Source organism: Xenopus laevis, chromosome 3S (genome assembly GCF_017654675.1).
Source record: "Xenopus laevis strain J_2021 chromosome 3S, Xenopus_laevis_v10.1, whole genome shotgun sequence".
Lineage (NCBI taxonomy): Eukaryota > Metazoa > Chordata > Amphibia > Anura > Pipidae > Xenopus > Xenopus laevis.
Window position 1 is genome coordinate 58,248,469 of NC_054376.1, and position 19,114 is coordinate 58,267,582.

The following is a 19,114-nucleotide window of genomic DNA, read 5'->3' on the forward strand; positions in this document are numbered from 1 at the left end:
TCTCGGTCAGGCAGGTTTCGATTTTCCAGACGGATCGAGGACTGCATCGGCTAGTTGTTCTCACTCCAACGGCTTATATTCTGGCTGTTTTATCACCGTTTGGCCCTAAGCCTGATGTTGCCCACCTACGGTGGACATATATGGGGAAAGATCCGCACGTTTGGTGACCTCGCCAAACAACTCGGAACTTATTGTGTACTGCCAACTGAAGGCGCTACGCAGCAAGTGTTTTGTGCGATCTAATGGTTACATGTGATCTATCTGTTTAGCAGGCATTAGAAACCAAAAGGAATTTAGTGCACATGCTGGGTGAAAGGAGGGAGTAAGTGGAATAACTGACTACTTTGTGTTTTATTGAGGGTTACCTATCTGACGGAGGTAATCTACTTTATTAACTCAGCTGGTAGATAATGAGAATTCCACTTACCTTATTGGTCTGTCAATTCCACGGTTTGTATTATATGTATTATTTGACCTTGTACTAAGGATAAACTGGAAGTTTTAACACACACACACACACGCACATGTTTTGTTTGTTTTTTTGTTCATCAAATGCCTACTTTGGAAGTTAAGTAACCTGTTGAAGTACTTTTTTTTAAAGCACACCTCCCCGTCCGGGATTGAACCCCCGGCTCCCGCGTGACAGGCGGGGATACTCACCACTATACTAACGAGGGACTGGTTGAGGGGGCAGTTGTCGGATTATGGTTACACTGCAGTGGTAGTCCTGCTGTGCACTCCTTTAGCAAACACATCTATATTTTTTATCATTTTGTCGAATGCCGCTTTGAAGACAAGTAATTGTCAGGAGTACTTACATATGAAAGCACATCCAGCAAATTCCAGCTTTGCTGCAGTCACCTGGAGGAGTTGCACCTGACACACCTGTGGCTGATGCATTAAAATGAGTGCAGTTGTGTTTGCACTTTGGTGTGAATTGGATTGCGCTGGTAATTGTTTAAGTCCGGTTGATGCCATACTGCCCCTGGGCTGTCTTTCGGGTCTGTTGTTTATGAGCTATGTGTCAATCAGGCAGGTTTAAAAGTTTCATCTGCTGATGTATCATGTTGACATGGTACCTTGGTCGATAAAGACAGCTTCTCTTGACTTCATGCTATTGTCATCGTGGTTTCCAGATCCGCGGACTTATACTGGTACTGAAACAGTGGTGGAACTACAGAGAAGGCTGTGGCTGTGAGGGGGAGCGGTTCTGCTTTATCTGCAGGGGGCCCATGGGGGACTTATCCGGACTGAAGGAGCCAAATGGCAGTTATGCCACTGTACTAAAAAGTTCTGTACATTTTGTTGGTTGGTCTATGGCCATTATTTCATTTTAACCAGATCTCAACAAAGGTCACCATTTAAACATTTGTCTTCCTTCCCCTTTAAAACGATAGCTCATATAGGCAATATTGGGAATGATAACAAAGACGGTTCCCGCTCGAGCTCCTTCAGCCTATGCGCGCCTTTATTTTATAATGAGTCCTTTTTCTATGTAATCGCTACCCCAATAATTATGTTAACAGGATGGCTATACCCCTAATTACTGATACTGACTCGTGGGCTTAGCGTTTTTGTTCCCGTACTCTTTGTCAGTAATAACCATGTTTATACAACTGCAATGCTTGTGTGTGTCTGAATAACACTGATTACTCGCTATGACTATACTTGTATCTCAGTACGGCAGCTAGCTGTGAGTACTTTGATTATCGGTATTTATTTGATAATCTGCTAGTTTAACACACACATGCACATGTTTTCTATTTGTATTTTGTCAAATGCCACTTTGAAGTTAAGTAGCTGTCTGAAGCACTAACTCAAAATCACACCTCCCCGTCGGGGAATTGAACCCCGGTCTCCCGCGTGACAGGCGGGGATACTCACCACTATACTAACGAGGACTGGCTCTGGTGCGGGACCTCGGTTGATCTCACACTGGTAATGTACTCCTGCTGTGCGCTAATTTAACACACCTTTGTATTTTTTTGATGATTTTGTCAAATGCCACTTTGAAGACAAGTAACTGTCTGGAGTACTTACATATAGAAAAAAAGGCACACTTCCCAGTCGGGGAACGGAACCCTGATGAACCATTGAACAATATTTTTCTTTTAGCGTACTGGTTCTTCCTTACATCCCTAAGCGGGGCAACTGTTTTGATTTCTCCTGCTAGTAGCTGCCTTAAGGTGTTGATTTTAATAGACATGTGCTGGTTGAATCTTTGAATTACTAGTCAATCGACCCTTGCCTGTTTGAGCACTCTTCTGGATCCTGACTCGGTACCATGTTACTGATTGGTTTTGACTCCGGCCTGTTTATCCTGGCTACGCTCCTGGCTCCTGATTCTGTTCTGCACTGTTTGACTGGTACTGATCCGGCCTGGTAATCCTGGCTGCGCCCCTGGTTCCTGAATTTGTACTGCACTGACCAGTAATGTCCCTGCCTGTTCCACATCTGCGCTGTCTGTTCCCCGCCCATCCTGTAAACATTGCGGTTCCCTTGGCTTCCCAGAACTTCCCCCTTGGTCCTCTCACTTTAAGACCTGGCGGCATCTGCGCAGCAGAGGGCTCCTCCCGAAGCGAAAGGCGGTTGTGAGTGGCAGAAGGGAAGCGTGAGCCAGGGCCTTGTGGTTTTACATCTCGCTTTTGGGATACCGTACGTGACAGCCATATAAGTGCCAGTTCCTAGTTCAGGTCTTATGCAAGTGCTTAAAGTGGTAATCTTGAAGTTTAGTTCTGAAGAAACCAAGGGGGAATTCTCTCTGGATGAATGCAGGAATGGCATTCCAAATGTAAGGCAAAGCAGCAAGACAGAAGGGTTTAAGGTCAGAAAGAGCAGTAGTAGCGGCGTGGTGCAAAGGAGTGGTAGCTCTGAGACGAGTGGAGGATTTGTCCAGGAACATATGGAGAGACAAGAGACGAGGTGTAGAGGAATGAAGAGGTTTCATTGTTGTGTAGAAGATTGCACTTTAAATTTTAAAAGTGGCCCGTACGGGGATCGAACCCGCGACCTTGGCGTTATTAGCACCACGCTCTAACCAACTGAGCTAACCGGCCAAGTGGCACTGGCGGTTGGATTTTGCTTAGGTGATTTAAGGTTGCCTTGCTTATACTAGAGAAGATATGCTAGGAGTTTGCATCTCCTTTCATAAACGGTGATGTTTCTGAAGTCCCAGCACAAGAGGGGTCGCGGGCCGCCAGTTGGACAGCCCGATATGGGGTGAAGGGGACTACAAAATAAGCAAGTTATTATGGGGAAATGTATAGAGGAATCATATTTAAAGAGTATCATGTCATTGATTTGAAAAACATGAACATAAATTGTGTTTATGTTAGGTTTTTATAACTTCATAAGTCAAACAGTGGCTCTCCAAAATCATACTATCAATGGTCAAGCTGTTAACTTCAGTTTGGCTAGCTTCTGGAAATATAGTTGATCTTGCCTGAGATTTTCCCTCTGTGGGCAGATCCAACACTTTTCCTGATATAGTTTGAGTAGAGTGGGAAATCAGATTTTCCTTGGGCAGAAAGGCAGAATCTTCATGACTAAAGTGTGGTCAAACTTTATCTTTTGAATTATACACAGGAGTCGAAGCATTAATATACGCTATAAGCTGAAAGACCACACTATCAACTTCACTTCCAAGAAAGTTTCTTTGCGATGCTTAATGTTCAACTTGGCCATTGGGCCCATCGGGCATCTCGGTCAGGCAGGTTTCGATTTTCCAGACGGATCGAGGACTGCATCGGCTAGTTGTTCTCACTCCAACGGCTTATATTCTGGCTGTTTTATCACCGTTTGGCCCTAAGCCTGATGTTGCCCACCTACGGTGGACATATATGGGGAAAGATCCGCACGTTTGGTGACCTCGCCAAACAACTCGGAACTTATTGTGTACTGCCAACTGAAGGCGCTACGCAGCAAGTGTTTTGTGCGATCTAATGGTTACATGTGATCTATCTGTTTAGCAGGCATTAGAAACCAAAAGGAATTTAGTGCACATGCTGGGTGAAAGGAGGGAGTAAGTGGAAATAACTGACTACTTTGTGTTTTATTGAGGGTTACCTATCTGACGGAGGTAATCTACTTTATTAACTCAGCTGGTAGATAATGAGAATTCCACTTACCTTATTGTCGTCAATTCCACGTTGTATTATAATGTATTATTTGACTTGTACTAAGGATAATCTGGAAGTTTAACACACACACACACACGCACATGTTTTGTTTGTTTTTTTGTTCTCAAATGCTACTTTGAAGTTAAGTAACTGTCTGAAGTACTTTTTTGTTAAAAGTCAATTGAACCCCGGTCTCCCGCGTGACAGGCGGGGATACTCACCACTATACTAACGAGGACTGGTTGAGGGGGCAGTTGTCGGATTATGTTACACCTGCAGTGTAGTCCTGCTGTGCACTCCTTTAGCAAACACATCTATATTTTTTATCATTTTGTCGAATGCCGCTTTGAAGACAAGTAATTGTCAGGAGTACTTACATATGAAAGCACATCCAGCAAATTCCAGCTTTGCTGCAGTCACCTGGAGGAGTTGCACCTGACACACCTGTGGCTGATGCATTAAAATGAGTGCAGTTGTGTTTGCACTTTGGTGTGAATTGGATTGCGCTGGTAATTGTTTAAGTCCGGTTGATGCCATACTGCCCCTGGGCTGTCTTTCGGGTCTGTTGTTTATGAGCTATGTGTCAATCAGGCAGGTTTAAAAGTTTCATCTGCTGATGTATCATGTTGACATGGTACCTTGGTCGATAAAGACAGCTTCTCTTGACTTCATGCTATTGTCATCGTGGTTTCCAGATCCGCGGACTTATACTGGTACTGAAACAGTGGTGGAACTACAGAGAAGGCTGTGGCTGTGAGGGGGAGCGGTTCTGCTTTATCTGCAGGGGGCCCATGGGGGACTTATCCGGACTGAAGGAGCCAAATGGCAGTTATGCCACTGTACTAAAAAGTTCTGTACATTTTGTTGGTTGGTCTATGGCCATTATTTCATTTTAACCAGATCTCAACAAAGGTCACCATTTAAACATTTGTCTTCCTTCCCCTTTAAAACGATAGCTCATATAGGCAATATTGGGAATGATAACAAAGACGGTTCCCGCTCGAGCTCCTTCAGCCTATGCGCGCCTTTATTTTATAATGAGTCCTTTTTCTATGTAATCGCTACCCCAATAATTATGTTAACAGGATGGCTATACCCCTAATTACTGATACTGACTCGTGGGCTTAGCGTTTTTGTTCCCGTACTCTTTGTCAGTAATAACCATGTTTATACAACTGCAATGCTTGTGTGTGTCTGAATAACACTGATTACTCGCTATGACTATACTTGTATCTCAGTACGGCAGCTAGCTGTGAGTACTTTGATTATCGGTATTTATTTGATAATCTGCTAGTTTAACACACACATGCACATGTTTTCTATTTGTATTTTGTCAAATGCCACTTTGAAGTTAAGTAGCTGTCTGAAGCACTAACTCAAAATCACACCTCCCCGTCGGGGAATTGAACCCCGGTCTCCCGCGTGACAGGCGGGGATACTCACCACTATACTAACGAGGACTGGCTCTGGTGCGGGACCTCGGTTGATCTCACACTGGTAATGTACTCCTGCTGTGCGCTAATTTAACACACCTTTGTATTTTTTTGATGATTTTGTCAAATGCCACTTTGAAGACAAGTAACTGTCTGGAGTACTTACATATAGAAAAAAAGGCACACTTCCCAGTCGGGGAACGGAACCCTGATGAACCATTGAACAATATTTTTCTTTTAGCGTACTGGTTCTTCCTTACATCCCTAAGCGGGGCAACTGTTTTGATTTCTCCTGCTAGTAGCTGCCTTAAGGTGTTGATTTTAATAGACATGTGCTGGTTGAATCTTTGAATTACTAGTCAATCGACCCTTGCCTGTTTGAGCACTCTTCTGGATCCTGACTCGGTACCATGTTACTGATTGGTTTTGACTCCGGCCTGTTTATCCTGGCTACGCTCCTGGCTCCTGATTCTGTTCTGCACTGTTTGACTGGTACTGATCCGGCCTGGTAATCCTGGCTGCGCCCCTGGTTCCTGAATTTGTACTGCACTGACCAGTAATGTCCCTGCCTGTTCCACATCTGCGCTGTCTGTTCCCCGCCCATCCTGTAAACATTGCGGTTCCCTTGGCTTCCCAGAACTTCCCCCTTGGTCCTCTCACTTTAAGACCTGGCGGCATCTGCGCAGCAGAGGGCTCCTCCCGAAGCGAAAGGCGGTTGTGAGTGGCAGAAGGGAAGCGTGAGCCAGGGCCTTGTGGTTTTACATCTCGCTTTTGGGATACCGTACGTGACAGCCATATAAGTGCCAGTTCCTAGTTCAGGTCTTATGCAAGTGCTTAAAGTGGTAATCTTGAAGTTTAGTTCTGAAGAAACCAAGGGGGAATTCTCTCTGGATGAATGCAGGAATGGCATTCCAAATGTAAGGCAAAGCAGCAAGACAGAAGGGTTTAAGGTCAGAAAGAGCAGTAGTAGCGGCGTGGTGCAAAGGAGTGGTAGCTCTGAGACGAGTGGAGGATTTGTCCAGGAACATATGGAGAGACAAGAGACGAGGTGTAGAGGAATGAAGAGGTTTCATTGTTGTGTAGAAGATTGCACTTTAAATTTTAAAAAAGTGGCCCGTACGGGGATCGAACCCGCGACCTTGGCGTTATTAGCACCACGCTCTAACCAACTGAGCTAACCGGCCAAGTGGCACTGGCGGTTGGATTTTGCTTAGGTGATTTAAGGTTGCCTTGCTTATACTAGAGAAGATATGCTAGGAGTTTGCATCTCCTTTCATAAACGGTGATGTTTCTGAAGTTCCCCAGCACAAGAGGGGGTCGCGGGCGCCAGTTTGGACAGCCCGATATGGGGTGAAGGGGACTACAATAAGGTCAAGTTATTATGGGAAATGTATCGATGGAATCATATTTAAAGAGTATATGTCATTGTTTTGAAAAAACATGAACATAAATTGTTTCTGTTAGGTTTTTTATTAACTTCCAAAGTCAAAAACAGTGGGCTGCTCCAAAATCATACTATCAATGGTCAAGCTGTTAACTTCAGTGTGGCTAGCTTCTGGAAATATAGTTGATCTTGCCTGAGAATTTTCCCCTCCTGGTGGGAGATCCTAACACTTTTCCTGATCTAGTTTGAGTAGTAGTGGGAAATCAGATTTTCCTTGGGCCAGAAAGGCAAGAATCTTCCAAGCTAAGTGTGGTCAAACTTTATCTTTTGAATATACAGGAGTCGAAGCATTAATATAAGCGCTAATAAGCTGAAAGACCACACTATCAACTTCACTTCCAAGAAAGTTTCTTTGCGATGCTTAATGTTCAACTTGGCCATTGGGCCATCGGGATCTCGGTCAGGCAGGTTTTCGATTTTCCAGAGGATTCGAGGACTGCATCGGCTAGTTTGTTCTCGACTCCAACGGCTTATATTCTGGCTGTTTTATCACCGTTTGGCCCTAAGGCCTGATGTTGCCCACTAACGGTGGACATATATGGGGAAAGATCCGCACGTTTGGTGACCTCGCCAACAACTCGGAACTTAATTGTGGGTACTGCCAATGAATGGCGCTACGATTTTGTTGGTTGGTCTGAATGGCCATCTGATTTCGATGTTGTAACCGAGATGGCGTCGAACAGGAGAGTTCACCATTTAAAGACATTTGTCTTCCTTCCCCTTTTTAAAACGAAGCTCCCATCATAGGCAAGTATGTGGACAGATAACAAAAAGACGAGTTCCCGCACTCCTTCAGCCTAGCGCGCCTGTATAAATTTATAATTGATCCTTTTTCTATGATCGCTTACCCCCAATAAAATTAGTGTAACAGGATGGCTATACCCCTAATTTTACTGATACGACCGTAGGCTTAGCGTTTGTGTCCCTACTCTTTTGTCAGTAATAACCATGTTGAACACCTGCAATGTCTGTTAGTCTGAATAACACTGACCTAACTCGCTAGATGTGATAGCTATACTTCATCTCAGTAACGGCCACCTAGCCCTGTGAGTACTTTGATTATCAGTATTATTTGATAATCTGCTAGTTTACACACACATGCACATGTTTTCTATTTTATTTTGTTCAAATGCCACTTTGAGAATACAAGTAGCTGAAAGTCTGAAGCCACTAATCCAAATAACACCTCCCGTCGGGGAATTTGAACCCGGTCTTCCCGCGTGACAGGCGCGTGGGATACTCACCACTATACTAACGAGGACTGCGCGCTTGTGGCGGTGACCTCGGATTGATCTGAGCACTGTAATTACTCGCTCTGTGCGCTTAATTTAACTACAGCCTTTGTACTTTTAATTTGAGGATTTGTCAAATTGGCCACTTGAAGACAAGTAACTGTCGAGTAACTGTAACATATAGAAAAAAAAGCACACTTCCCAGTCGCGAACTGAAACGACCAGAACAATATTTTTTCTTTGAGCGTACTGCTCTTCCTTACATCCCTAAGCGCAACTGTTATTGATTCTCCTGCTAGTAGCGCCTAAGGTGGTTGATTTAATTAGAGCATGTGCTGGTGAATCTTTTGAATTACTATGTCAATCGACCCTGCCTTTCGAGCACTCTTCTGGACTCCTGACTCGGGTACCATGTTACTGATAAATTAGCGTTTTGACTCGCGGGCCGAATAATAGTGCACTGGCTACGCTCCTGCTCACATCTGTTCTGCGACTGTGTGTGACGTGCGTACTGAAATTTCCGGCCTGGTGAATCCTGGCCTGCTGCCCCTGGTTGCCTGAAATTTGCTTACCTAGTCACTGACCAGTTAATGTCCCTGCCTGCTTCCAAATCATTTGCGCTGTCTGTTCCCCGCCCTCCTGTAAAATCATATGCGCGTCTCCCTTGGCCGTCCAGAACTTCCTCCCTTAGGTCCAATCTCACTTAAACAAAACAGATGGCTCCTCCCGAAGCTAGAAAGGCGGTTGTAGCATGGCAGAAGTAATGCGTGAGCTCGAAGGCCTTGTGTTTTGAGCATACATCTCGCTTTTGGGATACCTACGTGACAAGCCATAAATGTGCCGAGTACTCTTAGTTAGTCTTAGTGCAAGTAAGGGTTAAAGTTGTTAAATCTAGTGCGGACACGACGCGGACCATGAGAGTTTAAGTTCTGTAAAAATCCAAGTTGTGTTGAATTCTCTCTGCAATGAATGCAGGTTAATGTGCATTCTTCTAACATGTAAGGCAAAGCAGCAAGACAGAGGTTAAGGTCAGCCAGAAAGCATAGTAGAATTTTCACAGCGTGGTGCCAAAGGAGTGGTACTCTGAGAACGTGTGGCAGGATTTTGGGCCAGAAACATATGGAGAGACAAGAACGATGTAGAGTGAATTGAAAAGGGTTGTCATTGTGTTGTGTAAAGAAATTTGCACTTTAAATTTTAAAATCTGTGGCCCGTACGGGGACCAAACCCGCGACCCTTGGCGTTATTAGCCAACCACGCTCTTAACCAACTGAGCTGAACCGGCGCGAGAGTGCCTGTGGTGAATTTGCTTAGGTTATTTTAAGTTGCCTGCTCCTATACTAGAGAAATATATGCTAGAGTTTGCATCTCCTTCATTAAACGGTGAAGTTTCTGAATCCCAGCACAAGAGGGGCGGAATCAAGCGGCGCAGGCTACAGGCCGATAGGGGTGAAGGGAACTACTAAAATAAGACAAGTTTAATTAGGAAATGAGTATAACGAGGAATCAGTAAAATTTAAAGAGTTATCATTGTCGACTTATTGTCGACCCTAAAAGAACATGAACATAAATTGTTTTATGTAAGGTTTTTAAAACTCATAAAGTCAAACAGTGGCTCTCCCACAAAATCGATACTATCATATGGTCAACTGTTAACTTCAGTTATGCACTTCTGGAAAGTATGACCGTTGATCTTGCCTGAGATTTCCCTGTGGCAGACCACACTTTCCTGATAAGTTGAGTAGATGGAAATCAAAAGTTTTCCTTGGGCAGAAAAAGGCAGAAATCTCATGACTAAAGTGTGGTCAAACTTAAGTATCTTTTGAAATACACAGGAGTCGAAGCATTAATAAACGTCTATATCAAGCAACTGAAAGACCCACTATCAACTTCACGTCACAAAAAGTTTCTTGCAATGCTTTAAGTTCAACTTGGCCATTTGGGCCCATCCACGTAGCATCTCAGGAATCAGCAGTTTCATTTTCCAGCTGACGGATCGAGACGGCACGGCTAGGTTGTTCTCACTCCAACGGCTTATATTCTGGCTGTTTTATCACCGTGCCCTAAAGCCTGATGTTGCCCACCTTATCGGAAGGACATATATGGGGAAAGATCCGCACGTTTGCGGGACCTCGCAAACAAACTCGAAACTTATCGGTGTACTGCCAGACTGAAGGCCTACGCAGCAAGTGTTTTGTGCGTCTAATGGTACAGTGATCTATTGTTAGCAGGCATTAGGAAACCAAAAGTGAATTTATGCACATAGCTGTGAAAGAGGGAGTAAGTAAATAAACTGACTATTATGGGTGTTTATTGAGGTCCACCTATCTGACGGAAGGTAAGTCTACTTTATTAAACTCAGCGAAGTAGATAATGAGAATTCCATCTTAACCTTATTGTCGTCAATTCCACGTGTATTATAATTATTATTTGACTTGCTACTAAGGATTAATCTGGGAAGTTGGTAACACACACACACAGCGCACATGTTTTGTTTGTTTTTTGTTCTCAAATGCTACTTTAAGTTAAGTAACTGTCTGAAGGTACTTTTTTGTTAAAAAGCACACCTCAACCGTCGGGAATGAACCCCGGTCTCCCGCGTTGACAGGCGGGATAGCTCACACATATAAACATAACGACGGACTGTTAGGGGTCAGTGTCGGATTATTTACAGCCTGCATGATAGAAAAACGCTGCTGTGCATAGCGTCCTTGTAGCAGAAACCACATCTATATTAATTTTATCCATTTGTCGAATGCGCTTGAAGACAAGTAATTGTCAGGAGACTACATCAGGAAAGCACATCCAGGCAAATTCCAGCTTAGCTGTCAATCACCTGGAGGAGTTGCAACCTGACCACACACTGTGGCTGATTGCATGAAAATGAGTGCAGTTGTGTTGCCACTTTGGGTGAATTTGGATTGCGCTGACATGTTTAAGTCCGTTTATTCTACAAATGCCCCGGGCTGTCTTTCGCGGTCTGTTGTTTCTATGCGCTATGTGTCAATCTAGAGAAGGCTTTGAAAAGTTTCAGATCTGGCTGGATGACATGTGGACATGGTAACTTGGTCGATAAAGACAGCTTCTCTTGAACTTCATAGCACGTGGTCATGCGTTGTTCCAGATCCGCGGACTATACCTGGTACTGACAACAGTGGTGAACTACAGAGAAGGCTGTGGGTGAGGGGAGCGGTTCTGCTTATCTGCAGGGGGCCCATGGGGACTTATCCGGACTAAAGAGCGCGAGATGGCAGGTTATGCCACTGTACATAAAAAGTCTGTACATTTTGTTGGTTGGTCTATGGCCATTATTTCATTTTAAACCAGATCTCAACAAAGGTCACCATTTAAACATTGTCTCCTTGCCCCTTTAATAAGACTATAGCTCATATAGGCAATATTGGGAATGATAACAAGAGACGTTCCGCTCGAGCTCCTTCACCTATGCGCGCCTTTATTTTATAATGAGTCCTTTTTTCTATGTAGATCCTACCCCAAAATTATGTTAACAGATGGCTATACCCCTAAGAACTATACTGACCATAGGCTAGCCGTTTTTTCCGACTCTTGTCAGTAATAAGCCACTGTTTATACAACTGCAACTTGTGTGTTCGAAATAACACTATTAACTCGCTATGATTGATAGCTATACTTGTATCCTCAGTACGGCAGCTACTGTGAGTACTTTGATTATCGGTATTGATTTTGAATAATCTGCTTAGTTTAAACACACAAACATGCACATGTTGTCTATTTGTATTTTTGGTCAAAATGCCAACTTTTGAAGTAAGTAGCTGTCTGAAGCACTAACTGCAAAAAACACCACCTCCCCGTTCGGGGAAGTGTGAACCCCGGTCTCCCGCCGTGACAGGCGGGATAACTCACCACTTATACAACGAGGACTGGCTCTGGTGCGGGACCTCGGTTGAGTCTCCACACTGTAATGCTACTCCTGCTTGCGCAAATTTAACAACACCTTTGTATTTTTTGATGTGATTTGGTTGCAAATGCCACTTTGAAGACAAGTAAACGTCTGGAGTACTACAATAGATAAAAAGGCACACTTCCCAGTCAGGGAACGGAACCGTGATGAACCATTGAACAATATTATTTCAATTTTAGCGTACTGTTCTTCCTTACATCCCTAAGCGGGCAAACTGTTTTGATTTCTCCTGCTAGTAGCTGCCTTAAGGTGTTGATTTTAATAGACATGTGCTGGTTGAATCTTTGAATTACTAGTCAATCGACCCTTGCCTGTTTGAGCACTCTTCTGGATCCTGACTCGGTACCACGTTACTGATTGGTTTTGACTCCGGCCTGTTTATCCTGGCTACGCTCCTGGCTCCTGATTCTGTTCTGCACTGTTTGACTGGTACTGATCCGGCCTGGTAATCCTGGCTGCGCCCCTGGTCCTGAATTTGTACTGCACTGACCAGTAATGTCCCTGCCTGTTCCACATCTGCGCTGGTCTGTTCCCCGCCCATCCTGTAAACATTGCGGTTCCCTTGGCTTCCAGAACTTCCCCTTGGTCCTCTCACTTTAAGACCTGGCGGCATCTGCGCAGCAGAGGGCTCCTCCCGAAGCGAAAGGCGGTTGTGAGTGGCAGAAGGGAAGCGTGAGCCAGGGCCTTGTGGTTTTACATCTCGCTTTTGGGATACCGTACGTGACAGCCATATAAGTGCCAGTTCCTAGTTCAGGTCTTATGCAAGTGCTTAAAGTGGTAATCTTGAAGTTTAGTTCTGAAGAACCAAGGGGGAATTCTCTCTGGATGAATGCAGGAATGGCATTCCAAATGTAAGGCAAAGCAGCAAGACAGAAGTTTTAAGGTCAGAAAGAGCAGTAGTAGCGGCGTGGTGCAAAGGAGTGGTAGCTCTGAGACGAGTGGAGGATTTGTCCAGGAACATATGGAGAGACAAGAGACGAGGTGTAGAGGAATGAAGAGGTTTCATTGTTGTGTAGAAGATTGCACTTTAAATTTTAAAAAGTGGCCCGTACGGGGATCGAACCCGCGACCTTGGCGTTATTAGCACCACGCTCTAACCAACTGAGCTAACCGCCAAGTGGCACTGGCAGTTGGATTTTGCTTAGGTGATTTAAGGTTGCCTTGCTTTACTAGAGAAGATATATGCTAGGAGTTTGCATCTCCTTTCATAAACGGTGATGTTTCTGAAGTCCCAGCACAAGAGGGGTCGCGGGCCGCCAGTTGGACAGCCCGATATGGGGTGAAGGGGACTACAAAATAAGCAAGTTATTATGGGGAAATGTATAGAGGAATCATATTTAAAGAGTATCATGTCATTGATTTGAAAACATGAACATAAATTGTGTTTATGTTAGGTTTTTATAACTTCATAAGTCAAACAGTGGCTCTCCAAAATCATACTATCAATGGTCAAGCTGTTAACTTCAGTTTGGCTAGCTTCTGGAAATATAGTTGATCTTGCCTGAGATTTTCCCTCTGTGGGCAGATCCAACACTTTTCCTGATATAGTTTGAGTAGAGTGGGAAATCAGATTTTCCTTGGGCAGAAAGGCAGAATCTTCATGACTAAAGTGTGGTCAAACTTTATCTTTTGAATTATACACAGGAGTCGAAGCATTAATACGCTATAAGCTGAAAGACCACACTATCAACTTCACTTCCAAGAAAGTTTCTTTGCGATGCTTAATGTTCAACTTGGCCATTGGGCCCATCGGGCATCTCGGTCAGGCAGGTTTCGATTTTCCAGACGGATCGAGGACTGCATCGGCTAGTTGTTCTCACTCCAACGGCTTATATTCTGGCTGTTTTATCACCGTTTGGCCCTAAGCCTGATGTTGCCCACCTACGGTGGACATATATGGGGAAAGATCCGCACGTTTGGTGACCTCGCCAAACAACTCGGAACTTATTGTGTACTGCCAACTGAAGCGCTACGCAGCAAGTGTTTTGTGCGATCTAATGGTTACATGTGATCTATCTGTTTAGCAGGCATTAGAAACCAAAAGGAATTTAGTGCACATGCTGGGTGAAAGGAGGGAGTAAGTGGAAATTAACTGACTACTTTGTGTTTTATTGAGGGTTACCTATCTGACGGAGGTAATCTACTTTATTAACTCAGCTGGTAGATAATGAGAATTCCACTTACCTTATTGTCGTCAATTCCACGTTGTTATTATAATGTATTATTTGACTTGTACTAAGGATAATCTGGGAAGTTTAACACACACACACACACACGCACATGTTTTGTTTGTTTTTTTGTTCTCAAATGCTACTTTTGAAGTTAAGTAACTGTCTGAAGTACTTTTTTGTTAAAAGCACCACCTCCCCGTCGGGGATTGAACCCCGGTCTCCCGCGTGACAGGCGGGGATACTCACCACGTATACTAACGAGGACTGGTTGAGGGGGCAGTTGTCGGATTATGTACACCTGCAGTGTAGTCCTGCTGTGCACTCCTTTAGCAACACATCTATATTTTTTATCATTTTGTCGAATGGCCGCTTTGAAGACAAGTAATTGTCAGGAGTACTTACATATGAAAGCACATCCAGCAAATTCCAGCTTTGCTGCTGTCACCTGGAGGAGTTACACCTGACACACCTGTGGCTGATGCATTAAAATGAGTGCAGTTGTGTTTGCACTTTGGTGTGAATTGGATTGCGCTTGTAATTGTTTAAGTCCGGTTGATGCCATACCTGCCCCTGGGCTGTCTTTCGGGGTCTGTTGTTTATGAGCTATGTGTCAATCAGGCAGGTTTAAAAGTTTCATCTGCTGATGTATCATGTTGACATGGTACCTTGGTCGATAAAGACAGCTTTCTCTTGACTTCATGCTATTGTCATCGTGGTTTCCAGATCCGCGGACTTATACTGGTACTGAAACAGTGGTGGAACTACAGAGAAGGCTGTGGCTGTGAGGGGGAGCGGTTCTGCTTTATCTGCAGGGGGCCCATGGGGGACTTATCCCGGACTGAAGGAGCCAAATGGCAGTTATGCCACTGTTACTAAAAAGTTCTGTACATTTTGTTGGTTGGTCTATGGCCATTATTTCATTTTAACCAGATCTCAACAAAGGTCACCATTTAAACATTTGTTCTTCCTTCCCCTTTAAAACGATAGCTCAGTATAGGCAATATTGGGAATGTAACAAAGACGGTTCCGCTCGGCTCCTTCAGCCTATGCGCGCCTGTATTTTATAATGAGTCCTTTTTCTATGTTATCGCTACCCCAATAATTATGTTAACAGGATGGCTATACCCCTAATTACTGATACTGACTCGTGGGCTTAGCGTTTTTGTTCCCGTACTCTTTGTCAGTAATAACCATGTTTATACACCTGCAATGCTTGTGTGTGTCTGAATAACACTGATTACTCGCTATGATTGATAGCTATACTTGTATCTCAGTACGGCAGCTAGCTGTGAGTACTTTGATTATCAGTATTGTATTTGATAATCTGCTAGTTTAACACACACATGCACATGTTTTCTATTTGTATTTTGTTCAAATGCCCACTTTGAAGTTAAGTAGCTGTCTGAAGCACTAATTCAAAATAACACCTCCCCGTCGGGGAATTGAACCCCGGTCTCCCGCGTGACAGGCGGGGATACTCACCACTATACTAACGAGGACTGGCGCTTGTGCGGGACCTCCGGTTGATCTGACACTGGTAATGTACTCCTGCTGTGCGCTAATTTAACACACCTTTGTATTTTTTGAGGAATTGTCAAATGCCACTTTGAAGACAAGTAACTGTCTGGAGTACTTACATATAGAAAAAAAGGCACACTTCCCAGTCGGGGAACTGACGAACCATTGAACAATATTTTTCTTTTAGCGTACTGGTTCTTCCTTACATCCCTAAGCGGGGCAACTGTTTTGATTTCTCCTGCTAGTAGCTGCCTTAAGGTGTTGATTTTAATAGACATGTGCTGGTTGAATCTTTGAATTACTAGTCAATCGACCCTTGCCTGTTTGAGCACTCTTCTGGATCCTGACTCGGGTACCATGTTACTGATTGGTTTTGACTCCGGCCTGTTTATCCTGGCTACGCTCCTGGCTCCTGATTCTGTTCTGCACTGTTTGACTGGTACTGATCCGGCCTGGTAATCCTGGCTGCGCCCCTGGTTCCTGAATTTGTACTGCACTGACCAGTAATGTCCCTGCCTGTTCCACATTTGCGCTGTCTGTTCCCCGCCCTTCCTGTAAACATTGCGGTTCCCTTGGCTTCCCAGAACTTCCCCCTTGGTCCTCTCACTTTAAGACAACAGAGGGCTCCTCCCGAAGCGAAAGGCGGTTGTGAGTGGCAGAAGGTAAGCGTGAGCCAGGGCCTTGTGGTTTTACATCTCGCTTTTGGGATACCGTACGTGACAGCCATATAAGTGCCAGTTCCTAGTTCAGGTCTTATGCAAGTGCTTAAAGTGGTAATCTTGAAGTTTAGTTCTGAAGAAACCAAGGGGGAATTCTCTCTGGATGAATGCAGGAATGGCATTCCAAATGTAAGGCAAAGCAGCAAGACAGAAGGGTTTAAGGTCAGAAAGAGCAGTAGTAGCGGCGTGGTGCAAAGGAGTGGTAGCTCTGAGACGAGTGGAGGATTTGGCCAGGAACATATGGAGAGACAAGAGACGAGGTGTAGAGGAATGAAGAGGTTTCATTGTTGTGTAGAGATTGCACTTTAAATTTTAAAATGTGGCCCGTACGGGGATCGAACCCGCGACCTTGGCGTTATTAGCACCACGCTCTAACCAACTGAGCTAACCGGCCAAGTGGCACTGGTGGTTGAATTTTGCTTAGGTGATTTAAGGTTGCCTTGCTTATACTAGAGAAGATATGCTAGGAGTTTGCATCTCCTTTCATAAACGGTGAAGTTTCTGAAGTCCCAGCACAAGAGGGGTCGCGGGCCGCCAGTTGGACAGCCCGATATGGGGTGAAGGGGACTACAAAAATAAGCAAGTTATTATGGGGAAATGTATCGAGGAATCATATTTAAAGAGTATCATGTCATTGATTTGAAAAACATGAACATAAATTGTGTTTATGTTAGGTTTTTATAACTTCATAAGTCAAACAGTGGCTCTCCAAAATCATACTATCAATGGTCAAGCTGTTAACTTCAGTTTGGCTAGCTTCTGGAAATATAGTTGATCTTGCCTGAGATTTTCCCTCTGTGGGCAGATCCAACACTTTTCCTGATATAGTTTGAGTAGAGTGGGAAATCAGATTTTCCTTGGGCAGAAAGGCAGAATCTTCATGACTAAAGTGTGGTCAAACTTTATCTTTTGAATTATACACAGGAGTCGAAGCATTAATATACGCTATAAGCTGAAAGACCACACTATCAACTTCACTTCCAAGAAAGTTTCTTTGCGATGCTTAATGTTCAACTTGGCCATTGGGCCCATCGGGCATCTCGGTCAGGCAGGTTTCGATTTTCCAGACGGATCGAGGACTGCATCGGCTAGTTGTTCTCACTCCAACGGCTTATATTCTGGCTGTTTTATCACCGTTTGGCCCTAAGCCTGATGTTGCCCACCTACGGTGGACATATATGGGGAAAGATCCGCACGTTTGGTGACCTCGCCAAACAACTCGGAACTTATTGTGTACTGCCAACTGAAGGCGCTACGCAGCAAGTGTTTTGTGCGATCTAATGGTTACATGTGATCTATCTGTTTAGCAGGCATTAGAAACCAAAAGGAATTTAGTGCACATGCTGGGTGAAAGGAGGGAGTAAGTGGAAATAACTGACTACTTTGTGTTTTATTGAGGGTTACCTATCTGACGGAGGTAATCTACTTTATTAACTCAGCTGGTAGATAATGAGAATTCCACTTACCTTATTGTCGTCAATTCCACGTTGTATTATAATGTATTATTTGACTTGTACTAAGGATAATCTGGAAGTTTAACACACACACACACGCACATGTTTTGTTTGTTTTTTTGTTCTCAAATGCTACTTTGAAGTTAAGTAACTGTCTGAAGTACTTTTTTGTTAAAAGCACACCTCCCCGTCGGGGAATTGAACCCCGGTCTCCCGCGTGACAGGCGGGGATACTCACCACTATACTAACGAGGACTGGTTGAGGGGGGTCAGTTGTCGGATTATGTTACACCTGCAGTGTAGTCCTGCTGTGCACTCCTTTAGCAAACACATCTATATTTTTTATCATTTTGTCGAATGCCGCTTTGAAGACAAGTAATTGTCAGGAGTACTTACATATGAAAGCACATCCAGCAAATTCCAGCTTTGCTGCAGTCACCTGGAGGAGTTGCACCTGACACACCTGTGGCTGATGCATTAAAATGAGTGCAGTTGTGTTTGCACTTTGGTGTGAATTGGATTGCGCTGGTAATTGTTTAAGTCCGGTTGATGCCATACTGCCCCTGGGCTGTCTTTCGGGTCTGTTGTTTATGAGCTATGTGTCAATCAGGCAGGTTTAAAAGTTTCATCTGCTGATGTATCATGTTGACATGGTACCTTGGTCGATAAAGACAGCTTCTCTTGACTTCATGCTATTGTCATCGTGGTTTCCAGATCCGCGGACTTATACTGGTACTGAAACAGTGGTGGAACTACAGAGAAGGCTGTGGCTGTGAGGGGGAGCGGTTCTGCTTTATCTGCAGGGGGCCCATGGGGGACTTATCCGGACTGAAGGAGCCAAATGGCAGTTATGCCACTGTACTAAAAAGTTCTGTACATTTTGTTGGTTGGTCTATGGCCATTATTTCATTTTAACCAGATCTCAACAAAGGTCACCATTTAAACATTTGTCTTCCTTCCCCTTTAAAACGATAGCTCATATAGGCAATATTGGGAATGATAACAAAGACGGTTCCCGCTCGAGCTCCTTCAGCCTATGCGCGCCTTTATTTTATAATGAGTCCTTTTTCTATGTAATCGCT

General features: G+C 44.1%; 1 long non-coding RNA gene and 8 other non-coding genes across 9 annotated transcripts; all 9 read right to left on the minus strand.

Annotated features, from left to right (window-relative positions):
• Positions 1-1,829: 1,829 nt before the first annotated feature.
• Positions 1,830-1,901, minus strand: trnad-guc. Its single transcript has one exon. It is a non-coding gene; the product is annotated as a tRNA-Asp (tRNA).
• Positions 1,902-2,982: 1,081 nt separating this feature from the next.
• On the minus strand, positions 2,983-3,056 carry trnai-aau. Its single transcript has one exon. It is a non-coding gene; the product is annotated as a tRNA-Ile (tRNA).
• Positions 3,057-5,433: 2,377 nt separating this feature from the next.
• On the minus strand, positions 5,434-18,288 carry LOC121402167. Its single transcript, XR_005966642.1, has 2 exons — positions 18,216-18,288; positions 5,434-5,506 (listed from the first exon to the last, which is right to left on the minus strand). It is a non-coding gene; the product is annotated as an uncharacterized LOC121402167 (long non-coding RNA).
• trnad-guc lies at positions 5,507-5,578 on the minus strand. The gene has a single exon. It is a non-coding gene; the product is annotated as a tRNA-Asp (tRNA).
• Positions 6,662-6,735, minus strand: trnai-aau. The gene has a single exon. It is a non-coding gene; the product is annotated as a tRNA-Ile (tRNA).
• Positions 13,213-13,285, minus strand: trnai-aau. The gene has a single exon. It is a non-coding gene; the product is annotated as a tRNA-Ile (tRNA).
• trnad-guc lies at positions 15,769-15,840 on the minus strand. The gene has a single exon. It is a non-coding gene; the product is annotated as a tRNA-Asp (tRNA).
• On the minus strand, positions 16,899-16,972 carry trnai-aau. Its single transcript has one exon. It is a non-coding gene; the product is annotated as a tRNA-Ile (tRNA).
• Positions 18,216-18,287, minus strand: trnad-guc. The gene has a single exon. It is a non-coding gene; the product is annotated as a tRNA-Asp (tRNA).
• Positions 18,289-19,114: the final 826 nt, after the last annotated feature.